The 10,583-nt window shown below is 56.6% G+C and overlaps 1 long non-coding RNA gene across 1 annotated transcript; it reads right to left on the bottom strand.

Moving 5' to 3' along the window:
* Positions 1-2,636: 2,636 nt before the first annotated feature.
* LOC123640782 lies at positions 2,637-7,908 on the bottom strand. The gene is made up of 3 exons (XR_006736048.1): positions 7,793-7,908; positions 6,593-6,781; positions 2,637-2,670 (listed from the first exon to the last, which is right to left on the bottom strand). It is a non-coding gene; the product is annotated as an uncharacterized LOC123640782 (long non-coding RNA).
* Between the last annotated feature and the right edge of the window lie 2,675 nt (positions 7,909-10,583).

The raw sequence follows: 10,583 nt of genomic DNA, 5'->3' as shown, positions 1-10,583 counted from the left end.
GGCACACACACACCTGCAGACACCTGCACGCACCTGCACGCACCTGTACACACCTGAACACACCTGCACACACCTGCACGCACCTGCACACACCTGCACACACCTGCACGCACCTGCAGGCACCTGCACACACCTGTACGCACCTGCACGCACCTGCAAACACCTGCATGCACCTACATGCACCTGCAGACACCTGCACGCACCTGCAGACACCTGCAGACACCTGCACACACCTGTACGCACCTGCACGCACCTGCAAACACCTGCAGACACCTGCACGCACCTGCAGACACCTGCACGCACCTGCACACACCTGTACACACCTGCACGCACCTGCAAACACCTGCACGCACCTGCACGCACCTGTACACACCTGCAGACACTTCCTTCTCTGCTTATCATGCAAGCTGGTTTTGATCAGAGGTGGAAATTCAAATTTTATTGAAAGTTTTTTCAGCACTTTTCATGATTTTCTTCTGTTTCTATGTTTTCACCAAATGTTACATAAATTTCATCAGCTGATTTGCCTGTATTAAAGGCCATGATCTCCTGCTAGACTCGATTTGCTAATGCTTGATTGCCCGGTTCCGCCACTCCGTTCTGCTCCGCGACCTCGCTCAGTGGCCAGCCGGGGCGACGCCGGCTTCTCTCCGCCCATGATCGCGCTTCCGGCGGAGCTGCACCTGCAGGCTGGGATTTGCGTGTCGTGCTCCAGAACATTCTGGGTCTTCTCAGCGTTTGAATTCAGGCAACATTTTCCTTCCGTGACATCTCTTTTTGTGGTAAAATATACACAACATAAAATTTACCATTTTAACCATTTGTAAGTGCTGGGCTGCCCTGCTGGGCTTAGCTCCAGGGACGGAAGTATTTTCTGGAACCTCAAGCTGCCCACAAATGGACCAGGCGTCCCTGTGCGGGCGTGAGCGCCCGTCACCCACATGGTGGCCCAGCGGGCAGACGTGTCCACTTGGACGACACGGAAGTGCGGGCTCCTACTGCAGGGGCACACGGACCCCGGGGACCACGTGCCTCCCCCCAGGCCACGGCGTCCGCATCCCAGAGTCACGCGACTGACCTCCGAGGCCAGGCCTGGCGCGGGGACAGCTGGCAGCTGGGTGTCTACACAGGCCAGCGGCTCCCGCCAAGCAGCTATTTATACGCCCTTCCCAGGCAGAAATGTAAGGAAACGTGTTAGCAATTTTGAGTTTATTTCATAAAATACAGGATGGGGCCGAATGCGAGTCTGTTTCTGAATGAGCACGGATTACAGAGCTGAAAACCCAAGTTCACTTTCAGCTGCAAATATCATTTAGAGAAAATGTCTTGTTTTGTAAAAAGCTGCTGCGTGTTGACACATTTCTCCCCCCCAAATTCTGGAAGGGTTTCAAAGCTCTCAGTGGGGTTCTGCCTGTGGGGCGGGTGACGCCCCTGCCCCCGCGGGGCCCCAGCTCCGCCCACGGCCTGGCAATGCGGCCGCCTGGCTCCCGCCAGTGGGCGCCGGCCCTGGCCTACCCGGCCGTTGCGGGGGCACCGGTGCAGAGGTGGCAGGACGTAGACAGCTGGACCCGCAACCTCGACCTCCCCTTGGGCACCTGGAGACCAGCAGCCCCCCAGTGGCCACCAGGAAGTGCACCCTGCCCCTCCCAGCTTGTCCCCCGGCCCCAGCGTTTAGGTCTCATTTGGAGCATTTAGAGTTAAGAGGACACCTGCCCAGGTGACACCTCCCACCGTCAGCAACCCGCCTGCTGCTTCCCTCACCAGGAGCCCCCCGAGCCACACCCACCCTGCCCACATGGCCACTGAAGCCGCCGGACAGCCGTGGGCTCCGCCTCAAGCGTGCACCGATCCTTCCTTTCTGCCCCCGGTTCCTCCCTTCCTGGTGGTCTCTCCTCAACCATCACCTGCTCCAAGCCTCCCTTGGCCATCCTGGCCACCCCCGTCGCCCTAACCCTAACCCTGCGCCCCCACCTCACCTAGTCCCACCTGGGAATCACATTCACCTGGGCCCATCCCTGCACATCTGTGGTCTCTCCCCACTTCCCGCCTTGGATCGCCCCGGGACCAGGTGCAGCAGGCGCCTCAGAGTCACCTGCCACCTCCAGCCCTGGCTGAGCTGCTGCCCTGAAGGGGGCGGGGCTGGGCAGATGCAGGAGCGGGTGGGGGCAGAAGTGGGGAGGGGGCTGGTGTTGGTGGGTGTGGGGGGCGGGGCTGCCCTTCCTAGTGCAGGCCTGCCTCACAGAGGAGCCGCCCCGGACCCCCCGGAAGGCCTTGTCCCCTGCAGGAGCCCGGCTGCTCTGGCCAAGCCCCCGTGCTCAGGGCACATGTCGGTGTTTTCCCAGCAGCTCGGCAGCATCTACGGGCGGGACCCGGGGAGGAGCCCAGGTGGGCTCAGGGCAGCTCCCTCGCCTGGGCCCTGCCATCCAGGCTGCAGCTGCTCCAGGGAGACGCGAGGGGTGGGGGCCTCGCCTGGGAGCCCCTCAGACACCCCGAGCCCCTGCAGCAGCCGCGCGGCCTGGCGGGCGCCCTGCCGAGAGAGAAGGGGATGCACAGTTACTGCCGCGGGTGACCTCATCGCCAGACGATCACGGCGTCTGCAGCGCAGGGTGGTGAGCATGGCCAGAGACGCAGCTGCTCCCGACCATGGCCCTTCTGTCTTCAAAACTATGGCTAGTAATTAGCACAGAATTTTGACTTAAAAAAAAAGAGTAGTAAGACAATTAATGGTTTCCAAACTGCTAGGAATACGGCCATAACTGGGAAAGCAACTGCCTGCCCACGACACCCAGGCTGGGAGGCACCCCTGGCACGGCCCTCGTCCCCGGTGAGGCTGAGACCCTCGGGTTCTGCCCCCTTCCCGCCCCTGCCTCCTCAGCGCGGCAGGTGGATGGGGGGCTCTTGGCACTGGTATCACGTTTAAGTTGTTGTACTGTTTGATGGCTTTACTGAGCTGTAATTCGCTTGCCGTACGAGACCCTCTGCACGACCTCGGGAAGAATGTCCCCCCCTGCCATTGGGTGCAGGGCTCTCGGACACCGGTCAGAACCACGTGTGTTCGGCACGTGCCAGTCTTCTGTTCCGGCTGCTCCTCCTGACTTGAGCAGCATTTCTTCCAAAGCAGGTCTGCTCACCAGGAGTTGTCTCGGCTTCTGTTTATCCAAGGATGTCTCACGTGGCCCTGTTCTGAAAGACAACTCTCTGCCGATGAGAATCCTGATGTGAGGTTTGTGTTTCTCTCCTTCAGTGCCTGAGTGTGTCGTCCCCCCGCCTTCTGGCCTCCATGGCTTCTGGGGAAAAGTCAGCTGTTAATCTTCCTGGCGTCCCTTGCACAGGATGAGGGTGTTTTGGGTTTTTTGTTTTTTCTTTCTCTTGCTGCTTTCAAAATGTTCTCTTTGGTTTCTGGCTTTCAGCATTTTTCTTGTGATGAGTCTAAGTGTGGATCTCTTTGCATTTATTTTACTTGGAATTCATAGCGTTTCTTCGGTGTATAATGTTTTCAGTAAATTTGGTGAATTTGTAGTCATTATTTCTTCAAATATTTTTCTGTGGTTTTTCCTTCTCTTCTTTTCAAGTAAACCTGTGATAAGTATGTGGATGTGCTTAAAGTTGTCCCACATTTCTCTGAAACTCTATTTTCCCTCAATTTATTTTCAGCCGTTCATGCTGCATAAGCTCTATCCATCTATCTTCAAATTCACCAGTTCTCTCTTCTGTCGATTCTAATCTAGTGCTGACCTCCTCTAATACATTTTCCATTTCTATTATTGTTCTTTTCAACTTCAGAATTTCTATGTGATTCTCTTTTATAACTTCTACCTCCTTCCTGATCATGTCTGTTTGAGTCTTTCTGCTGGTGATCTCATTGTCTCCGTAGCCGCCTTCACTGCCTTCTGCATGGTTTTCTTCAGTCCTTTGAACGTGTGTAGGCCGCTTTGACGTCTCTGTTAAGTCTGACGTCCGGTCCCTCTCGTGGGAAGTTTCTACTGCCGGCTCCTCTCCGTTTGCGTGAGTCGTACATTCCCGCTTCTTTGCACACCCCCTAGTTTTTGTTGGAAACGGGACATTTTAGATAACACATTGTAGTAACTCTGGACAATGATTCCCCCAACCCCTCTAGGACTTGTTTTTCTTGTTATTTGCTTGTCTATTTGTTTTTGCCACTTGGCTAGGCTCCTTCGGTAAAGTCTATTTCCCCATAGCAGGAAGCCTTTGGTGGCCTTCTCAGTGGGCTCAGCCCTGGGCACGTGTCCCCCTGGGATACAATGGCCTGGGCAGGGCTCTGCACCACTGTCTCTCTCTGATCTGTTAAACTGTCTGCCGCACTTGCCACAACACCCAGCCTGTTAAGTCCACTAATTGCCTGCTAGTTGCTCTACGGTTTTTCACTGTGCCCCAGGGCCTAAATTTCTCAGCGGGGTGATCCAATTAAATTCAGGCAGGAATAGTTTTGGGGTCCAGTCTCCAAGGTTTGTTCTGACCCAGGAGGGCCCTCTTAGCTGTCTCTTTCCTTGGTTCTGCCCAGCAAACTAGCTGGTCCATAGTAACAGCCTGTTGCTAATTAAGAACTGTTGTTTTCAAGAGCACTCTTAGCCTTGAACTTCCTCTAACTCTGTTTCAAATAAAGTGAGTTTCTTCAGGAAGAGCTTTGGAGCTCTCTGAGCCACTGCTCTGGGCACTGGGCAGGGCAGTAGCCTATGGTCTTTGGGCTTCCTTCTCCTGGTGGAGAATCTCTGCTCCACAGCTGAGCTGGTGCATGGGTGACCAGGTCCCCAGTACTCTCAGCCTGCCCCATCTGGGTAGAGACTCCACCTTACAGAGCTGGGCAGAGGAAGGGAGCCTCTTGCCTCTTCTCTTGGCCACACTAACCAGGAACTCAGCCTCTTCCACGGGGAATTGCAGGGGATGAGAAAGGCTGGTGGCCAGCTCCTGCTGAGACACGGTAACATTTGATTGGGAGCTGAGGGCACAGCAAGCCCCATCCTCTTGGCCACACCTGTCTGGAGTGAAGCTTCCATCAAGCCAAGCTGGGGTAAGGAGAAGGAGTAGGTCATGGCTCAAACGACACAGACTCTCTGTTCTTACCTGGTTTTAGTAGACATGCTTGAATAAATACTTCTTCATTTGCTGTATTCCCTTAGGACAATTTCCAGAGATGTTAATTATTGGGGCTTTTTATGGTTTTTGCAAGCTTTGCTTATTTTGCTGGGGAAGGTCTGTGGCACTCCTTAAGCTGTCTCAGAGTGGGTCTCCTATTATTATCATTTTTCACATCTCTATCTCTGTCCAGACCACCTACCTGTGCACGCAGCTGCCTCCTGGGAATACCACCGTTTGGTCCTCTGAATCCGCATATTCCAGCATGAGCTTGTTACTTCCCCGCAGCATAACTCTGTGCCCCAGCGTCTGTCTGTCACGACTCCACCACCACGAAGTAGACCACGTCGGGACTGTGGCACAACCCTGAGCTCCTCCTTCATCCTCATCCACCACCGGGTCCCTTCTGGGTCCCATCCATATCCTCTCCCATCCGCCCTTCCCTGCATTCCCACTGCCTCCTGCCAGGTCCGGCCTTCTCTCTCTGGACTGTATGTCATCTGTCCATTAACTCAATCCGCATTTATTTGTTAAGGCCAAGCTGATACCTCAGCTTTTCCAAGAGGCCTGGCAGAGTTGGTGATGCCTCCTGGTGCCCCACACTGTCCTCCTCAGACCTCTAGGAGTGGGATCATGGGTCTGCTCCCTTCCAGATAGTTGCCTGCATCTACTCAGGGCACGGCAGGGCTCCCAGAATCTGGTCAGTGCAATGTAAAGTCTCTCAAGCTAGAACATCCTAGAACAAATCTCATATTGGAGGGTCGGGTAGAGAGTTCCCATTCCAGCAAAATGGTGGACGGGAATAACCTGAAAATGCTGCCCCCGGCCTTCACATGCCTAGAAATGCGGATGAACATGACCACAGAGAGCAGCTCAGTGAGGCTGTGCACCCAGTGGTGCAGCCAGCGGCACTCAGCAGATGAGAGGATAAACAGACCACGGCTCATTCCTCTCATGCAGCAGGTAAGGGAATGAACGAGAGACACGTGCATTAACACACATGAATCCCAAAAACATCATGCTAGGTGGGGGCGAGAAAGGAATCATACAGTTTGATCCCATTTATGCAAATTCCATAGCACGCAGAACAACGCTACACATTGTTTATGGATACACCACTACCAGGACGTAGGCGCACCAGCACTAGGGGGGCAACACGCAGCTTTAGAAGAGCAGTTACCACAAGGAGAAATAAACCGAGGTTGGGATGGGGCTGAGGCTGCACCCTAAAGCTTATCACTTCATTCTAATGAAATGATTGTCACCTGACACTCCCAGTGGCAGGTGTGTGAGTTTCCATGATATTACTTTCTCTGCTTTTCTGTATATCTAAAATATTCCATTGACATTTTTAAGGAAATATACAGTTATTAGCAAGAAATTCACACTATGATGTAAATGGCTGACATGAATTCCTTTCTAGCAGAGGCAGTGTGGGCTGTGTGTGGCGAAGACACATGACACATTGACCCTGTGCCCTGCCCGCCCGAGAACTCACTGTGCTATTTCACAGCCTGACATCCTGGACCCTCCTCCAACAGTGAGGCAGCCCGCAGCCCACCTGGGCACACCCCGCTGCTGCTGACAGGGATGCGATGGCCCAGGTTTGGTATCTGCTTGGCAAGTGTCTTCTAAGGTCCATAGCAACAAAGTCTCCACTAAGACTCCTCCGTGGGTCTCACCAGGGCTGTCTTCAAACCATCCAGAAACGGTTCCTTCCTCAGTGTTCAACGCCATCTCCCGCCCCGGGCACCATCTCCTCTCCCTTGGACACCTGTGTGCATCTCCTGGGGCCAGAGGGTGTTCCTCATGCAAAAGGGTGACATTTTTTTTTTTTTTTTTTTTTTTGAGACAGAGTCTCACTTTGTTGCCCGGGCTAGAGTGAGTGCCGTGGCGTCAGCCTAGCTCACAGCAACCTCAAACTCCTGGGCTCAAGCGATCCTCCTGCCTCAGCCTCCCGGGTAGCTGGGACTACAGGCACGCGCCACCATGCCCGGCTAATTTTTTCTATACATATTTTTAGTTGTCCAGATAATTTATTTCTATTTTTAGTAGAGACGAAGTCTCGCTCAGGCTGGTCTCGAACTCCTGACCTCGAGCGATCCACCCGCCGCGGCCTCCCAGAGGGCTAGGATTACAGGCGTGAGCTACCGCGCCTGGCCAAGGGTGACTTTTTATAAAGTAAGGAAACATCTGGCGTTGCCCCTTCTTCCTGTGTTTGGCACACACCCTGGCTGGGGGTGAGCTCTCCACGCGCCCGCCGGCCTGTCCTGCTCTCCGTTTGCACAGCAGTGAACTTTTCTCTCTTTATTTGGCAGTTTTGTCACGATAGCAATATGAGTAACTTCTCATTTCAAAACCCAGTGAGGCATGCGGGGAGCGCAGTGGGCACCTTCCCGCCGCCCCACCGTCCTGGGCCCCCCCTTAACCCTAACCCTAACCCTAAGCTAACCCTAACCCTAACCCAGTGTGATGTAGCCCCTTCCCACCGCGGGGCAGGAGGTGCGGGTCTGACTCCAACCTTGCCGGAGGGTGCAGGTGGCCGCCACCCCTCCCACGGGCCAAGGACACAGCAGGTCCGCTGCGGACAGCCGACAGAGGGACAGAGGGCCATCCGCTGGGTCCCCGTCCGCCGACCCCGCGAGCGTCCCCGTCCTGTCCGAGCCCCCCCGAGAGCACCCCTCGCCCCCCGACTCACCCCAACCTGGGGGTCTCGCCGAGCGGCCCCCCAGGGCCCTCCGTGGGGGTGGGGAGGGTCTCCGCGCAGGTGTCCCCACCCGGGCCCGGCTCCGCGGGGTCCCACACCTCTGGGGGCCTCCGGGTTGGAAGCAGCAACGCCCGGCTCTGCCCGAGTCGCCGCGTCAACTCCCGCCGGGAGTTCGGGCTTTTCCCCAAACAGCGGAAAACGGCCGGGCTCGGCCGGGCCGCACCGCCCTCTGGTGCCGCGCGGGGGCGGCGCCGCGGGGCCGGAGGAGGGGAGGGGGCTCCTAGGGACGAGGGGAGGGGTCGTAGGGACGAGGGGAGGGGTCGGGGGCGGATCCTAGGGACGAGGGGAAGGGTCCCGGGGGGGCTCCTAGGGACAAGGGGAGGGGTCCCGGGGGGGCTCCTAGGGACGAGGGGAGGGGTCGTAGGGACGAGGGGAGGGGTCGGGGGCGGATCCTAGGGACGAGGGGAGGGGTCCCGGGGGGGCTCCTAGGGACGAGGGGAGGGGTCCCGGGGGGGCTCCTAGGGACGAGGGGAGGGGTCCCGGGGGGCTCCTAGGGACGAGGGGAGGGGTCCCGGGGGGGCTCCTAGGGACGAGGGGAGGGGTCCTGGGGGGGGCTCCTAGGGGCGAGGGGAGGGGTCGTAGGGGCGAGGGGAGGGGGTCCCGGGGGGGCTCCTAGGGACGAGGAGAGGGGTCCCGGGGGGGCTCCTAGGGACGAGGGGAGGGGTCCCGGGGGTCTCCTAGAGGCGAGGGGAGGGGTCCTAGGGACGAGGGGAGGGGTCGGGGGCGGATCCTAGGGACGAGGGGAGGGGTCCCGGGGGGGCTCCTAGGGACGAGGGGAGGGGTCCCGGGGGGGCTCCTAGGGACGAGGGGAGGGGTCCCGGGGGAGGGGAGGCGGCCGCCCCACGGGGGAAGGGGGCGCGACCCAGCCCCCACGGCCTGCGGCCCCCAGGCCCGGGCGGGGAGGACCTGCCGGTGTCCCAGCCGCAAGCCGGGCGACGAGCTCTGAGTAAAGGTGTCCGTCCCGGCGTGAGGACGGCGCCTCCCCACCCGCCGGGGCCAGGCTCGGACCCCTCAGAGCTCCGCCCCCAGGTCGCCGAGCGGCACCTGGGCGGACCCGGGTGACAGGTGTGAACGGGAGGAGAAGCAAGATTTCGCCACGTCCGTGGAGACGAGGACCCTCCGATTACACGCAGGCCTGGAGGAGCCAGGAGCAGGGTCGCCTTGGGCGGGTGTGACGCGTGGCTGCACATCCGGGCACTTCGCCTGGCGGGGCTGCGGGGATCGGCGCGAGCCCCGCTCCCAGGAAAACGCCCTGAAACGCCGGGACCCGGCGCGACGCCACCCCCGCCCTGGACACTGGGGACCCAGACGCCCTCGGCGCACCTGGGGGTCCCCGAGAGCAAGAAAAGCGAAGCCCAAACCCTTAGCCGGGCCCTCCCCGCCTCTGAGCCCGACAGGACAGCGCGCTCGGGGAGGGACCGCGCCCCCGGCCTGGAGCCCCATAGGCGAACCCGAGCCGCCGCCTCCTGGGCCCTGGCGGCGACACCGGGACATCCGGAAAGACAGGTGGGGGCGGGGCCCCGACCGTGAAGGGCCTGGACGCCCAGAGCGGCGGCTGCCCAGGCGGGGGCCTCGTGGCCACTCGGGCCGCGGCCCGGCCCGCCGGGGTCGCCACAGGTGCGGGCACGTGGTCCCGGAGACCCACGGAGCTGTGCCCAGGGCCCCGGAAACCACCCGAAACCCTGTGATTGGGTTATTTCCTTACTATTGAGTTCGCAGAGTTCTTTATATATTCTGATAAATCCTTTATCAGACATGTGATTTGCAAATATTTTCTCCAAGTGTATGGCTTCTTTTTGATTTCTCTTAACAGTGTCTTTGCAGAGCAAAATTCTCAATTTTTATAAAGTTCCATTTGCCTTTTTTTTAATATACAGATCCTGCTTTGGGTGCCATATCTGAGAAATCTTTGCCTCACCTGAGATCACCAAGATTTTCGCCTAAGTTTTCTTCTAGAAGCTTTATAATCTTAGGCTTTACATTTTAGGTCTGTGATCCATTTTGAGTTAATTTTTATAAATGGTAAAAGGTATGAATTGAGGCTTACTTTTTTCATATGTGGATATTCAGTTGTTCCAGCACCATTTCTTGAAGATTATCTTTTGCTACCAAATTGTTTTTGTACCTTTGTAAAAAAAAAAAGAAAATCAGTTTATTATAAAAGTGTGGATCTTTGGGGGGGGCTCTTAATTCCATTCCGTTGATCTATTTGTCTATATTGATGCCAATACCACTCCGTCTTGATCACTGTAGCTTTGTAAGTCTCGAAATCAAGTAGCACGAGACCTCCAATTCTGTTCTTTTTTAAAGTCATGTTGACGACTCCAGTTTCTTTGCGTTTCAATGTAAAGTTTAGAATCAGCCCGTCGATGTACTCACACAGCCTGCTGGGGTTGAGATAGGGCTGCCTTAACCTACTAGATCTATAGCGAGAACCGCATCCTAACCTAACGCAGTCTCACCGAGAATGCAGCGCGTCTCTCCCCTTTCTTGGTTCTTTCCTGATTTCTCCACCAATGTTTGTAATTTAACGTTTTAAAGGTGGCTCACATCTTTGGTCACATTTATCCCAGAGTATTTTGTGTTTTTGATGCTATTGTGAATAATGCTGCTCTCTTCGTTTTGATTTAATTGCCGACATATGTAAAGACGGTTTTCGTGTATTGGTTTTGTATCCTACTACCTCGCCCAACTCGCATGTTATTTTTAGTGGCTGGTTCAT

Source organism: Lemur catta, chromosome 6, assembly GCF_020740605.2.
Source record: "Lemur catta isolate mLemCat1 chromosome 6, mLemCat1.pri, whole genome shotgun sequence".
Taxonomy (NCBI): Eukaryota; Metazoa; Chordata; class Mammalia; order Primates; family Lemuridae; genus Lemur; species Lemur catta.
Note: the sequence above shows the minus strand (reverse complement) of the source record. Positions and strands in the feature narration are given on the sequence as shown.